Below are 13,976 nucleotides of genomic sequence, written 5' to 3'. Positions count from 1 at the left end.
GAGGGTTTCGCATGCCTTCGCGATGCGTACGTTGTAATCCCGTACAAAGTTAGCATGAAGAACACCCACGCAAGTACTACACTTGCATCTGTAGCCAACCGTCTATCTGTTGGTCTTAAATGTGGTGTTTGGAATGTTATCGATGGTATGTCTCTCGAGCTCAATGGTAAGTCTGTCATTAGCATGAGTGAGTACAAATTATTTGCTAACAACCTACGAGCTCAGGCGGAGACTTCGCTCGACTATGTAAATAAGCATGGTGCAGAAGATTTCCTTTTCCCTGATAGCTCGGGCTCGTTGTTATTCACATCTGGTGCCAGTAGTCTCTATGGTGATGGCTACAGCGCTACTGCAGCGGATATTACTCCAGCTCTTGGGACGTCTTCTACCGGTGCTGCTTCGTACCCTGTAAATGATGGATTCGTCAAGCGTCTTCTAAGCAACCCTCCAGTAGCTGGTGGTCAGAACACGAACGGATGGGCTACTATCGCATCGGGCGCTGCTAACACGATCGCTAACCAGTTTGGACGTGGTGCTTTTGTACCTGGTTCAACTGCTGCAGGTGCTGTTGCAGGAACGTGGAACTATATGCTTAAGATCAAACACGTCGATCTTCACCCGATTTTCAAGGAGTTGAACCTCATGGCTAACCCCCAGATCAAGCTTCGTTTCCGAGTGAATCAGGGTGCGTCCGTCATCACCCTTGGTGCGACTGAATCAATGACTCTATCATCAACTACACTTGTTTCGGGTCAGAGCTGTCCTATTATGGTAGCATCTGCTGCTGGCTCTGCTCCGAACTCAGGTGTGTTTAATGCTACGACCGCAGGCCAAATCTCGGTTGCGTGGGGTGCGATTACAAACTCCCTGGAGCCTACTATTGATTCTACATACTTCCCATTCACGACTATATCCGTCTCTATGTTCCGTTCCTTGATCTTGAGAACCCCCAAGCTATCATCAGTAAGCCTAACAAGACTATCAGATATATGGACTACTACGCGCAGTGGTTTTACCAGCGAGCTGGCACTGGTGTATCTTCTACTCAGCTAAATACTGCGTTTGACCTACAGCTGTCGGCAAGCCTGAAAAACGCTAAGGTAGTTGCTCTACTTCCATTCGCGGAGACCTCGTCAGGCAACTTCAATGCCTCTACCATTCAGCAATGTCAAAGTTGCTTCGATAGCGCTCCTTGGACCGTCCAGCCTGGTTCGTCGATTCGTAATTTCAATGTACGTATTGGTAGTCAGCAAGTGTTTGATATCAGCTATGACTATGATTTCCAAGATTTCATTAATGAGTTCTCTAAGCTCGGCTCGATCAATGGTGACCAAACAAAGGAGTTATCGAACGGCCTTATTGACTACCAAACCTGGCAGCAGACTAACCGTGTCCTCGTAGCCGATGTGTCACGTTTGACCGAGAAGGATGTTCGTCAGAGTATCCAGGTAATGGGGACGAATGCCTCGACACAAGGCTGCAACATGTTGGCTCTTGTTGGATTCGAGAACGAGATGACGTTTAATAGACTCACAGGTGAGCTTTTAGAATATTCTGCTAACTAAGTTCTCGTTTGTAGGATCGAACGATTATATAATCGCCTTTCTTTAACATAATTCTATCATCATTAGTCTTGACTAATAGGAGCGTCTTACCTGACCCACGAGCGATTTGCTTAACTTTTATATCGATACTAACCTGGGACACGAGTAAGTGTAAGACTCCTCTATCTGTGAAGTTATTCATAGTTATGCTAATGATTGATTTGCTTTTTCTAAGATCATGAATGCCCATAATTAAATATTATTTTTTCAAATATTTCCTGATGCCTATCTATATAGATAGACTGGATAATAATCATGAGTTCATTAACGTTTGGTAAGCATAAAAGAAAGGTTATTGAAGATGTATATGCTTCTGATCCAGGCTACTGTCGTTCGCTGCTGAATCAAAAGATTCTAATTGATTCGAACCCTGCGATTGCTGAGTTTATTAAGAGCAAATTCACTAATGATGACGGCTCGTTCCTAATGACGTGGGGAAAGCACAAAGGGAAGACTATCCAACAGATCTATTCATTCGATTGTGGATACATCGATTGGCTAAAGAAGAATGACTTTGTTAATGAGAAGATGCCCAAGTTGTTAGCTGCTCTAAATGAGCTCTAAGCTAATGGTATTTTTTTTTAAAAAATAGAGCCTTGTTAGCTTGATAAAAATATATTTACAATTTATGTGTGCTTCAATAGCCACGCTCTATCCATTGCTGATAGGTGTCTTCTTTCCGTAAAGGGGTCAATACCATGCTTCGGGATATGATATTCAATTGTAAATGATTTATAATCCGGATGATGGCTCTCAATATGACAAAATTGCTTATTAGGTGCCTTTTTACATTTCCTGCCTGAACTTGGAATAATATATTCACACATAATTGTGGTTGGATCGTTGGATCGTATATATGATTATTTATATCTTTATATTTTATCTATCAGGATGGATCGTTCTTTATATTTGAAAAACTGGCAGTCATTTGTGCGTGATCTGAAAGAATGTTTAGAAGTATTGTGGCGTCTGAATAATTATAGAATGCTTCTTTGTACCAGAGGGTGTCGAGAGGTCTTGCCCACTTTTTGACTACTTTTGGTATTCAACGTTTATATTACCTGAGGGTGGTAATATATTCGTTGAAAAAAAACGGGCGGTCATTTGTGGTATAATTCAACTACTCACAATTCTAGCGACAGGGGTCCGCGTGTCAATATCCGAAATATTCACCACTCGTATAGCCACTGGCCAGGATTTCGCTCCATAGATGATTTGTGTAACCCAGCTATCTCCTCGTCCAGCCCACACCAGCTCACGCTGGGGATTGGTCTGGCCATACAAAATTCGAACCACCGCATCTTCTCCTGGTCGCAGATACAGACTGCGCTGGGGGTTCACCGGCAAGTCAACTCTTGTGCGGTCTCCAGGCGACCATCCACACATGACAATCGTCTCTTCATCTGGCAGTGTCACAAGACCTTCGCGAACGCTAATCCTCAAACCAGCTGCAAACATGAAACGCATACCCAGATGTACATCGATCCCTTCGCCGATATTTGCAACCCAGACATTCAGGATATACACCACCCTCGGACCGATGGTGATCTTCACCTCAGCACTTGCACCAATGTATGTCGGGACGCCTCCCATTCCGGAAACCTTGGTTCGTTTGTGCGACTTGAGTTTGAGTCCCAACTTACGCGCTAAGTCGAAACTCACAATATTCACAGTCGCACCGGTATCCAGGAGGACTTTCGTCCGACAGTCATTTACTGCACCGTGCACCATCGCAACATCACGTTTCTTTGGGCCAGGATTGTGGTCTTCGCACCACCCGTAGCGCTCTCCAAGAATCAGCTTGTACTCCACAATTTCATCAGAGTTAGCTGCATCAGGGTGCGGTCCATCAGGTAGCGGGAATTCTGAACACGTAGTTGAATCCTGAATCAAAGTGGCCATGCATTGTTGGTTATCTTGGGTCCTTACTCTCAGCTCCGGGCCTACGCACACTAGAACACATAACTCTGGGGCCTTCTTCTGCCCGGCGCGTACTGGGTCCCCACTCAGCGGGCTTATTGGTTTAACGGCCTCCCAGAATTTGCTTTGCCATCGAGGAGTTGATCCAGGATTTGGCTCGGCATGTCCTTCAGTACACCTTGGCGGGCGAGTTTCTTCACAGCTTCGAGCGACTTCCAATCTTCACACGTTTTTCCAAGATGTAATTTACCACAGTTCCCACACGGTTGGGCACGACACATGTGTGTCGGATGGCCCACGTCCAAGCATCGGTCACACTTCATGTCCTCCCAGCAGCTGTCTTCTGGATGCCCCCACTTGCCACATTTCTCGCAGTACTTATCCCAATTCGGGTTGGCGCGGCGCGGCGAGCGGTACCCAGAATTCGCTCCAGGTACCTGGGCAGGTGGAAGCCAACCCATGTTATCCATCACACGATAGACTCCAATCGCCACAGACTGCGTCCATTCAGCACCGCTCACACCTGGAGCGTTTCCATTCCCAGAGGAGACAACGTCATCTCCACGAGTTTCGCGGATCGACTATGGATTCACGTTGGCATCCCGGGTCGAAATCCTGAGATTGGCGTTGTTATCTTGGAAGTGACCGCGTTCCTCAAAGTCCTCGCTCACATCGGAGTCAGAGTCATCGCCCCTAGTCACGAAGGCACGTCCTCGGCGCTTTGACCTGAAGCGTCCTTGCGGGATGTTGTCAGCTCTGAAGTCCCGTGTCCTGAATGTAAGTGCATCCTGGTCACTCCGACTCCAAACATCTTCATCCTGCTCCAAGTCGGCGATACTCCTGAATCGCTGGCCTTGCAACGACGTCTTGAGTCGCGTGTCCCTGAGTTTCGTGATGAATCTTCGGATATGTTTCTCCAGGCGCTTCGACGACTTGCGGAAATCGATTTAAGCCTTGCCAGCCGCAGAATTCAACCGGTAAAAGAAATCCAAGGCGCTCTCAGAGTTCTTCATCTCCATCGTGAAATAACGTTCAGAGTATGATGAGCGCGCCTTGCAGAACTTCTTCCTGAATGCCGCCGACAATTCCTTCCAGTCACGCCGAGTGTGCTTCGGCAACTGATTGAACCAGTCGCGGGTAGCTCCCGAGAGTTTCAACTTGAGTTCCTGAATTCGCATCTTGGTGGACCATCCTCCTTGCGCAGCCATATTCGAGAGGCGCTCCCACCAGTGTACGCGTTCCCTGAGTGAGGCCTTGGTATCGAACTCACTCAGAGTGTTCGAGTTGATGTACGGTCGGAACGTCAAGAGCGTAGTGCCCCCCTTGGTCGTAGCTGCTGTCGTCAAGTTCACACCGGGGGCCTCATTCGAGCTGTCGTCGGAACTGTCAGAAGACGAGTCGTCGTCGCTGGATTCGGAGCTTGGGTCCGAGTCTGAAGGCGGGTCGGAATCGTGGCGCTTATTCTTCTTGGACGTCTGCCTCCTGGCCGGCGAGCGTTTAGAGTCCTCGCCTAGGCCCTGCGGAACACCGGAGTCCGTTGTCCTCCTGGATGCAGATGTCTTCGCCACGGTCACAGACGCTGGCTGAACCTCCGTCGTCATCTTGGCCTCCGTCGCGCCATGCTCTTGCTTCACGTGCTTCGCGCCGCGCGAAGTGTCGTTTGACTGCACGACGGTCGCTCGCAGTTGAGCGGCGGCGAATTCGGAGGTGTTCTTCAAGCTAGCTGTCGCATGTCTCTTACGTGCGATATTTTCGTCATCACTGATTACACCACTGGATACTGCACTCACAGTTGCGAATTCAGGGTCCTGAATTCCACCAATACTGACTCGAGTTGCCAAATCAGGGGCGGCCGTTGCACGAAACGCTTGAACTTGGGACAATGTTGCACGAAGGTCGCGGGTCGCGCAACTGTCCGGCGTGGAACCGTTGCACATTCTGAGAAGTTTCCCGCTCACGGTCTCGTTCGGCCTCGACATCCTGGACATTCTTCTCCAGGGCAGACACTTGTTCCTTCCAGGTCGCGTGAATCTCCGAGGCCCAGCGTGCGCGCTCTGCGTCGACTTCGGCCTCGCGCTTCTGCCAGCGCTCCGCGTAGGCAGCGTCCAGGCGCGCAGCTTCGGCTGAATTCCAGGCCGAACCCTGGGTGCGCGTTGCATCCTGGGCTTGACGGACCTCTAAGTTCTGCGCGCGCTGTCCGGCTTCACCTCGGGTGATCTCCGCTTGGACCAATCGGTCAGTGTGCTCTGCCCCGCTTCCAATTCGAGCTACTCCCTCAGGCGTTCACGCTCCAAGGTATGCAGACGCTCCCGGGCCAGAAACGCGCGCTGCTCCTGCTCCATACGGGCCGCCACTCTTGCTGTTGTCGCAAGACATTCAGCTCGATTTGGGCAGGCCCAGACCTCGCGGACGCGGATGAAGCTGACCCAAGACGCCTGGATTCACCCGAGCGACTGGAGGCGGCCGACATCCTGGATTTCGCCGAGCGTCGAGCGCGCACCTCGCTCTTAGAGCTTCGGTGTTGACTCCGCTCATCGCCGCTGACGTCGCCAGTGTCGACGGGCTCGGAGGAAGCTGGAATCCTGGATGCGTTGCGCTTTGGAATCTTGACGCCGTCGTCAGAGTGCACGGACGGCGCCATCTCGACGTCATCTTGGTCGACCGGCACAAGACGCGGATGGATGAATGTCCGGGTGACTTGGAATCCAAGATCACCAGCGACCGCCACACCGCCAGAATTCTGGGCAACAAGCGCCAAGGCTCCGACCCTTTGACCAAGCGACATCATCGACGAGGATGAAGAGCTGCCGCGAGACGCTTGCGCACCTGAGGTGGTGCTCTCGTCTGAAGCTCGCGAGGTGTCGAAGTTGGAATTCTGACGCGAGGTACCAGCCGAAGAGTTGTATGCCGGCAGTGAAGACAGCGATGGCGTGGACAACATGGACGGGGTCGTCGGGACTTGCGGCCGAGGTGGTCCAAGCTGAGTGCGCTTGGACTGCGGCTCGTTGTCACTCGACCCTCGCGGGCTCCGTGAGTCCAGACACCCTGAACTTAAGGACAAACTGTCGCCCGAGTAGGCCCGCTTCGTAATCCGTCATCAATAAATCACCGTCTTCATCTTCCGTGTGGTAATCCAGTCTTGGCGGTCCTTCTGGCGCAGGTTGATCTTCAGGCGCAGCGTTCACCTTGAAAGGCACTCCGGCCACCACAAGTCTCCATTCGACAAGCTCCAGCGTGAGAAATTCTGGGTCTCCTCCATGACAGAGCGCGCCATGCCGTCTAGAATCCTGGATGCACGTGTCGTGGACTCCGGAATCAAGTTGACGAACTCTAATCCTGCCTCAAAGAACAGAGTCTGGAGGATGGCGACACACTCGCGTGGCGTCATGACGTTCAGGGGAATCTGAGTAGCCGTGAGATCCTGGGCCCCACCACGCCCCACCGAGCGAGGTGAAATTCAGAGATCCAGGCATCATCCTGACTCGTCAGAGCCGACCGCCACTTGAGGTAGTCGCCGGTCGCGTAGGCCGCAGCGAAATTCGCATTAGCGTCCGGTTTTGGAGTTGGCCACTCGTAGTCGACACTTGGGGGCGTCACTTTTCAAGGTCTCGCGTCTTCCCAGCGTCGGACCTCGCGTCGCGCGTACATTACCGTACGCTCTCCATCCAGCACCGGTGCTCCCGATTCTGGAGCAGCCTCACCAGCATCCTGGACATTGCCTTCCGGTGTCGTCCTTGGCGCAGCTCGTGAACTTGGGGCCGGAATCCTGGGTTCAGGCGGTGCGGACCCAGACTTCACACATGAATCCTGGGTTTTCGCCTCCTCCTTCACACGCACGGGCTTCGACTTCACTTCCACCACAAACTCGTCCGAAGATGAAGACTCAGAAACCAAGTCCATCACCTCCGGGGGCTCAACCGCATTGGCGCCTCCCTCAGACGCCTGAGCACCACCCTCGCGGGCGTGCTCCTCCGGGACGTCAGGATTCTGCGACCCAGGATTCGCCTCCGACGAGCCTTGAACCTTGGACGAAGCTGGTCATCCTGGGTCGGCGGCTCGTTAGCCGGCTGATCTTGAATCGAAGACGCCTTGACGCCGCCACCTTGCGCTACGTCGCTCTCACGAGCAGCCTTCCTCGCCTTCCGAGCATCGCGGACGACTGTTTCCAGGTCCTTGTGCTCTTCAGGCTCCAAACCTTGAACACGACGTGACAGACGCGCCGCACTACCGCGTCCCCCGTCATCACGCCCAGCCTTCTTCGCCCCTCGTCCTCCAGGCATCTTCGACACTTGAAGTTGACGGGCACTCAGCAGATCTTCAACACTTGAACTCGGTGAAATCCTCGACAATCGAATCCGGCCACGCGCACCAGCTGAGGCGAGGCCGATGAAACCTTGATCGCCCAGGGGTGTTTTGTATAGCGTAGCCCAGGAAAAATTCTGGGAGTCAACAGAAGAAGAATAAAACCCAGAGTGCCGCAAAGCAAACCCTGAATTCACCCTCCGTTGTTTGGCGTGAATACCTTGCGTAATCTCTGTCGGCTCGTTTATCTTCGATGGAATGGCACTTTTCCGGAGTTGTAAATGTAGCCTTTGAAGAAGCGCTGAGATGCACGTCTAATCCGGAACGAGTCCTCGATGCTGAAGGCAACCCAGAATTTCAGATCACCCGAACCCAGAATATCACGAATTCAGGATCCAGGATTTCACTTCCACTCTGGGTGAAGCTTGGAACTCAGAAGGCACCTTACCCAAGTGCTCTCTAGCCCGATAACCAACAAATACAGAGTATACAACACTACAACTAGCCGTTACTTATTATTTTGGACCCTCGGACGGTGGGTCACTCACACACTAGGCTCACTCGAGTCTGAAATCCAGGCGCCTAGCTCGCCTGAATACTCGCCAATACGGGCACCACCCTCAATTAAGAGGGAAAATACAATCACTATCAGTTAACCTTCCCGTCACACACAGCGGTCAATACAATATCCTGGAGGCGACTACTTAGCACTCCAGAACACAATCGGGAACATGAAATGGGCTACCACGAGCACAGCACGTGACCCAACTAGGATATGAAATATATGGATCACCCCAGGAAGCACAAGGTGTAGTGTGTCTAACTTGACTCACTACTTTAGCTTACACGTTGCGCAACGTGTATGAGGAAGCGTAAGTACTTATTAATTACTTAGGTTAATTATAATTGAATACACAAATATAAGTTAAGTAAGAAAGGATTCCAAGTGACTTAGATTAGGTAAAATGAGAACTGTATTGCTTGTAAATTGATCTTCCTCTGAAATCTGCTAAAAACTGTTTATCATCTATGAAAGGGGTTGGCAGCGGCTGGCTGTCAGAGCCCCGCTAATATGCATGTCTCTGATTGGTAGAAAGATGCTGATTTTTACGAATAGGATCTTTGGGTATGTGTGGACCACTCATTGTGGTGGCCCACTTCAATGTATCCATTGGTGTGTCTTACACCAAGGTGAGGAAGTATCCAAAACTTTTAACAGATAACCTATCTGTTAAATTCACAAGTGGCTTGCAGCCACTTGTGCGTGTAACCCCGTTACACCATCCCCCCCCTTAAGGTTAGACGCGCGGGGTCTCCGCACGTCAATATTCGGAATTGACCATTCGTCAATTCTCCGCGTTCGGAGAAGAAATCCGCGCTCATTCAACGATGAGCGCGCCTCAGAAGAAGTCTTCAAAGTCGGTGGGGAGTCATCTCTCCATCGACGACTACTTCGAACGCCAGAAGGCGAAGTACGGCGACGTCGTCGACTTCGACGACGACGATGAAGATATGGAGGGCGAGGAGGACTCGCCCTCAAAGCGCAAAGACTCAGTGTCGAGCGAATCACTCGACCCTCACGCCAAGAACGTTCGTCCGCGTGAAGGGGACGAATCGGACGCTTCGAGTTCGATGCGTTCGCGTACTGAGAGCGATACCCCACTCGCTTCCGCTGGGGCTCTCAGTACTCCGCGCGCTGGTGCTGCAACGCGTGATCCAAAAGGTCAAGGCTCTCCGCGCGCTGCAGGTGCAGCGCGCGATCCGTGGATGCCGTCCGCGTCCGAGATCTCGGACCGGTTTGGGAACTCGGTACCTCCGAATGAGGTGCCGTTGTACGTATGCAGCGCCATCAAAGATGACGCTGTGGCTGCTGAGCTGCACTTTGATGCGGAAACGCATCAAAGGCGCGATTACTACATCGGACTCTTTCATGAGCTCCGATGGTTTCAAAGCAAGAAGACCTCTTCTCGCAGCAAAGTGCCCGAATGGCAGGCACTTTGTCAAAGCTGGAACGCCTTTGTTGAAAACTTCAACAAGAGGCCGAGTGCTTACCGTGATCGGATTAAGCAAGCGCGTGATCGCTTCGAGACGTACTCGAAGCGTGGAAAGCTGGAGCAACTTCATGTTGCTGCTGAGGAGGCAAATGTGCCGTGTGCTGTGCCCGAAGGCTTTCAGTGCGCGAAGTGCTTCCCAGGCACGGTCCGCTTGAGCGACCGCGACCTGAACGGGTACACGTCGTTCCGTGTGCCCGAGAGTCTCAAAGAGCCCCGTGCTAAGTTCTTAGCACGTGAGGGTTCGGGCGCTAGCGATGATCGCAGCGCTCGTATTACTTCTGCTGCACCAGCGCGTACTGCTCTTCGTACGCCCTCACCATTTCCGGAACGTCCTCCAGCAAGACGTTCCGCGGCTCCCATGTATCTCGATGGGGAGGAAATCCTCTCCAACGAATACGAAAACGAGCCCCTTGAGGGTTCGTGTTCGGGATACTATGGTCAACAATCCGCTCAACAATCCAGCGGGTTGAGCCGCGGGCGTCACGGATCGGCGGTGGCGGGGGTGGGAACACGCCCCGGGTATGATCAGCCCCGGGCTGATCAGTATGCGCCTCTCCACGACCGGGTGACCGCCGTGGAGCGTCTGCAGGGCGCTGAGTTCGTCGCCCTGAAACAGGAACTGGCGAACCAGAAGGCCCAAGTCGCGGCGGTCTCGCAGACCGCCTCGAACATCCAGGTCGAGCTGGGGACCCAGATGAAGGGGTTGCTCCAGCGCGTCCGCGCGCTGGAGGAGAGGCTGCTCGTCGCCGAGGCCAAGTCCTCCGCTTCTGCCTCGGCTCCTGCCGAGGCTTCGGGTCAGCCGAGCTAGATGGCTCGTGCTGCAGGTATGGCTTCAGCCGTCCGACGTAAAAGGTCGGATGGAGGCGCATGCTAGACGGTATGTCTAGCGTGTATGCGTTGCCGTGCCGTGCCAACACAGTGAACGGCCCGATGAAGCGCGGAGCAAGCTTGCTTGCTCCGAAATCCGAAACTGCATGTCTAGGCAGGTTTTGTGTAGCTAACAAAACTAATGAACCAACTTTAAATTCATTTGTGTTGCCTCTTCCCGCATTGTCTGCGTTCAGCTTCTGTTGATCAACAGAAGCTGCTATTGTGTCTTGGACAAACCGAATTACGGCTTGTCTTTTGGTGATGAAACTGATTGCATCCGAGCTGAAGTCATTCAGCTCGCTCTCCGCTAGAGGCCCGGCCTCTGCGTGGTTCTTTGCGGTGTCTGCCCCCCTGCGCAGACCCGTGGTCGTTGGCCTTGTTGTTGGGGGATGCGCAGACTCATGTGGTTTGTCCATTGTTGCCGCTGACACTGTGCAAGTGTCAGCGGTTTTCTGCGGCTGCTGTATTGCAGTCGTAGATCCTCCCCCACTTAAAGTGGGAGCCATCACTCCGAGTAAACTCGGTAGACTTGGATGCCGCATGGCATTCACGTAGAACGGTGTATGCCCGGTCGAGGCATGCACTGAGTTATTGATGGCAAACTCTGCCATCGATAAGCACTCGCTCCAGTATTGGAACGAGTGAGCGTAGCTCTTCAACATATCGACGAGCACGCGATTCACGCGCTCGGTTTGACCGTCCGTCTGCGGATGATCCGCAGTCGACATGGAAAGCTGGCTCCCAAGAAGTGTAAACACTTCTTGCCACAGGTGCGCTGTGAAGCGCGGGTCTCTGTCCGACACGATGTCGGACGGCATGCCATGGTGTTTGAACACCATGTCGACGAGCAGACGGGCCGTCTGCTTCGCGGTCACCTCTGCTGGCACCGCAGCAAGATGTACCATCTTGCTGAAGCGGTCGACGAAGACCACAACACCGGTGTTCCCTCCGCTGTCCGGGGGAAGACCAAAGATGAAGTCCAAAGACATGGACGTCCAACACTCCGACGGAGTCGGTAGTGATTGCAGTGGAGCCTGCGCGAATGGCGCAGGCTTTACGCGTTGGCATACATCGCAAGCACGGATGTACTTGCGCACCCACTTATACTGGTGGTGCCAGTAGAAGTCGCGCGTGAGAAGGACGTAAGTCTTCTCACGTCCGAGATGTCCCGCAGTCGGGGCATCATGGTATTCGTACATGATCCTGAGTCGCAGGTCATGGTCATTTGGCACGACAACGCGATCCGCGTTGTCGTCGACTGCATTGTAAAGCAGTAGTCCGTCGTGCACACGAAAGCGGTGTGCACGCGCTCGAAGGTGCTTGGGCAGCTTCTGACGGGACTTGTCAGAAGGTGCTGTGCCATAGACCAACAAGAGTTTCGCGTCCGCGTCGTGCGCGTACGCCGCCTTTACATCATCCAACAGGGACGACGTGGGTTTGCTTGATCGCATGGCGTCAATGGCATTGACGTCAGCAGCTTCCGCGTAGTCCGGCCGACGTGATAACGCGTCGGCCACTACATTCAATCTTCCGGGTTTGTATTCGACCCGGAAGTTATACTCCGCAAAGAATGAGAGCCATCTCGCCATTCTTTGTGATATGTGTGGCGACTTCACTGCGGTGCGCAGTGAAGCATGGTCGGTGTAGACCACAAATGGTCTACTCCCAAGCAAATACACTCGGAACTTTGCGAGTGCGTACTTCATGGCAAGAAGTTCCTTGTCATGCACCGGATAGTTGCGCTCAGCTGGCTTCAGCTGACGCGATTGGTAGTAGACGACACGATCACGGCCCTCGTGATCGTGCTGCATCAACGCGCATCCGATTGTAAAGTCGGATGCGTCACATACGACGTGAAATGGACGATCTTGGTCAGCCACTGCCAAGATCGGCGCCTCAGTCAAGCCCCGCTTGACTGCATCGAATGCCTTCTGGCAATCGGGTGTCCAATTCCACACAGCTTCCTTCTTGAGAAGCTGTGACAGCGGGCGGATCTTGCCCGCATAGTCCTCCACGTACTTGCACAAGTACGTGGCCAAGCCAAGGAACTGCCTCAGTTCCTTGACACTTGAAGGCGTTGGCCATTCATTGGTCACTCTGACCTTTTCCGGGTCAGGGCGAACACCATTCTTCCCTACGAGACACCCGAGGACGGGTATCTCGCTCGCCCCGAAGATACACTTCTTCAGGTTCGCGTAGAGCTTATGCTTTCGCATAAGCTCAAGTAGCTTCCGGAGATGCACCCTGTGCATCTCTACGTCGGTCTTCCCGTCCACAGCCCGGCTGTGGATGAACACATCATCGAAGTAGCTCGGTGCGAAGTCGCGTACCGAGCGCAACAAGTGCGTCACACACCTGTTGAAAGTCGCACGGGCATTCTTAAGCCACTGTGGCATTACTAGCCATTCCCAGAGCATGCCGCTTGGCGTGTTCACTGCCGTGAGAGGGATATCGCTCTCACGCATTAGGATCTGATAAAATCCGTCTCGCAAGTCGAGAGCACTGTAAACGGTGCTCCCGGCCATCGAATCGATGATAACATCTTTTCGCGGTATCGGCGTCTGCGCCGGTACCGTCGCATCGTTCAGCTTGTTGTAGGCATGAACGATGCGCCATCCGCCCTGTGGCGTTTTGACACAGAACGTCGGAGCACTGTGCAGGGACTTTGATTCCCGCACTTGTCCTGCTTTGCGACGACTTTCAAAGAAGTCGTCGATTGCTTTTGCTTGCTCTCGCGGCAGTAGCCACTGCCGCGTAACACAGTACTTCGTGCCCGGCACGAGATCAATCTCGTGCTGAATGCCCTTATCCTGCGGAAGCTCCGCAGGAATTTCTTCCGGGAGTACGTCGTTGTACTCCCTCAACAATTCGTAATAGGGACTCGACTTCAGCGAGTCCCAGCCTTGTTCCTCGAAGCGCTCTCGCTTCATCTTCGCACTGAGAGTGTCTTCACTCTCAGTGGTACTTCCCATGAAGAGCTGCCTCAGCTCTTCGCTCTCGCTCTCCGTTCTTTCGCTGTTCGAAAGAACGCAGACCTGCTCGATGCGTCCATCGTGCAAGTCGCGCGTGAAGCGCTTCCAGCTCATGGCTGGAAGCGAAGTCAACTCCGACGCCGTCGTCGGAGGACTAGCGAGTTCCATGTCGCGATACTGGAATCCAGTATCGGTGCGCGTCAAGACGCTTAGCGTCTTGACATTCGGCGTCACCTCCGCAGTCTGCCCGGCAG

Source organism: Phytophthora cinnamomi (genome assembly GCF_018691715.1).
Source record: "Phytophthora cinnamomi strain GKB4 chromosome Unknown Contig14, whole genome shotgun sequence".
In the NCBI taxonomy this organism is placed as follows: Eukaryota; Oomycota; class Peronosporomycetes; order Peronosporales; family Peronosporaceae; genus Phytophthora; species Phytophthora cinnamomi.
Note: the sequence above shows the minus strand (reverse complement) of the source record.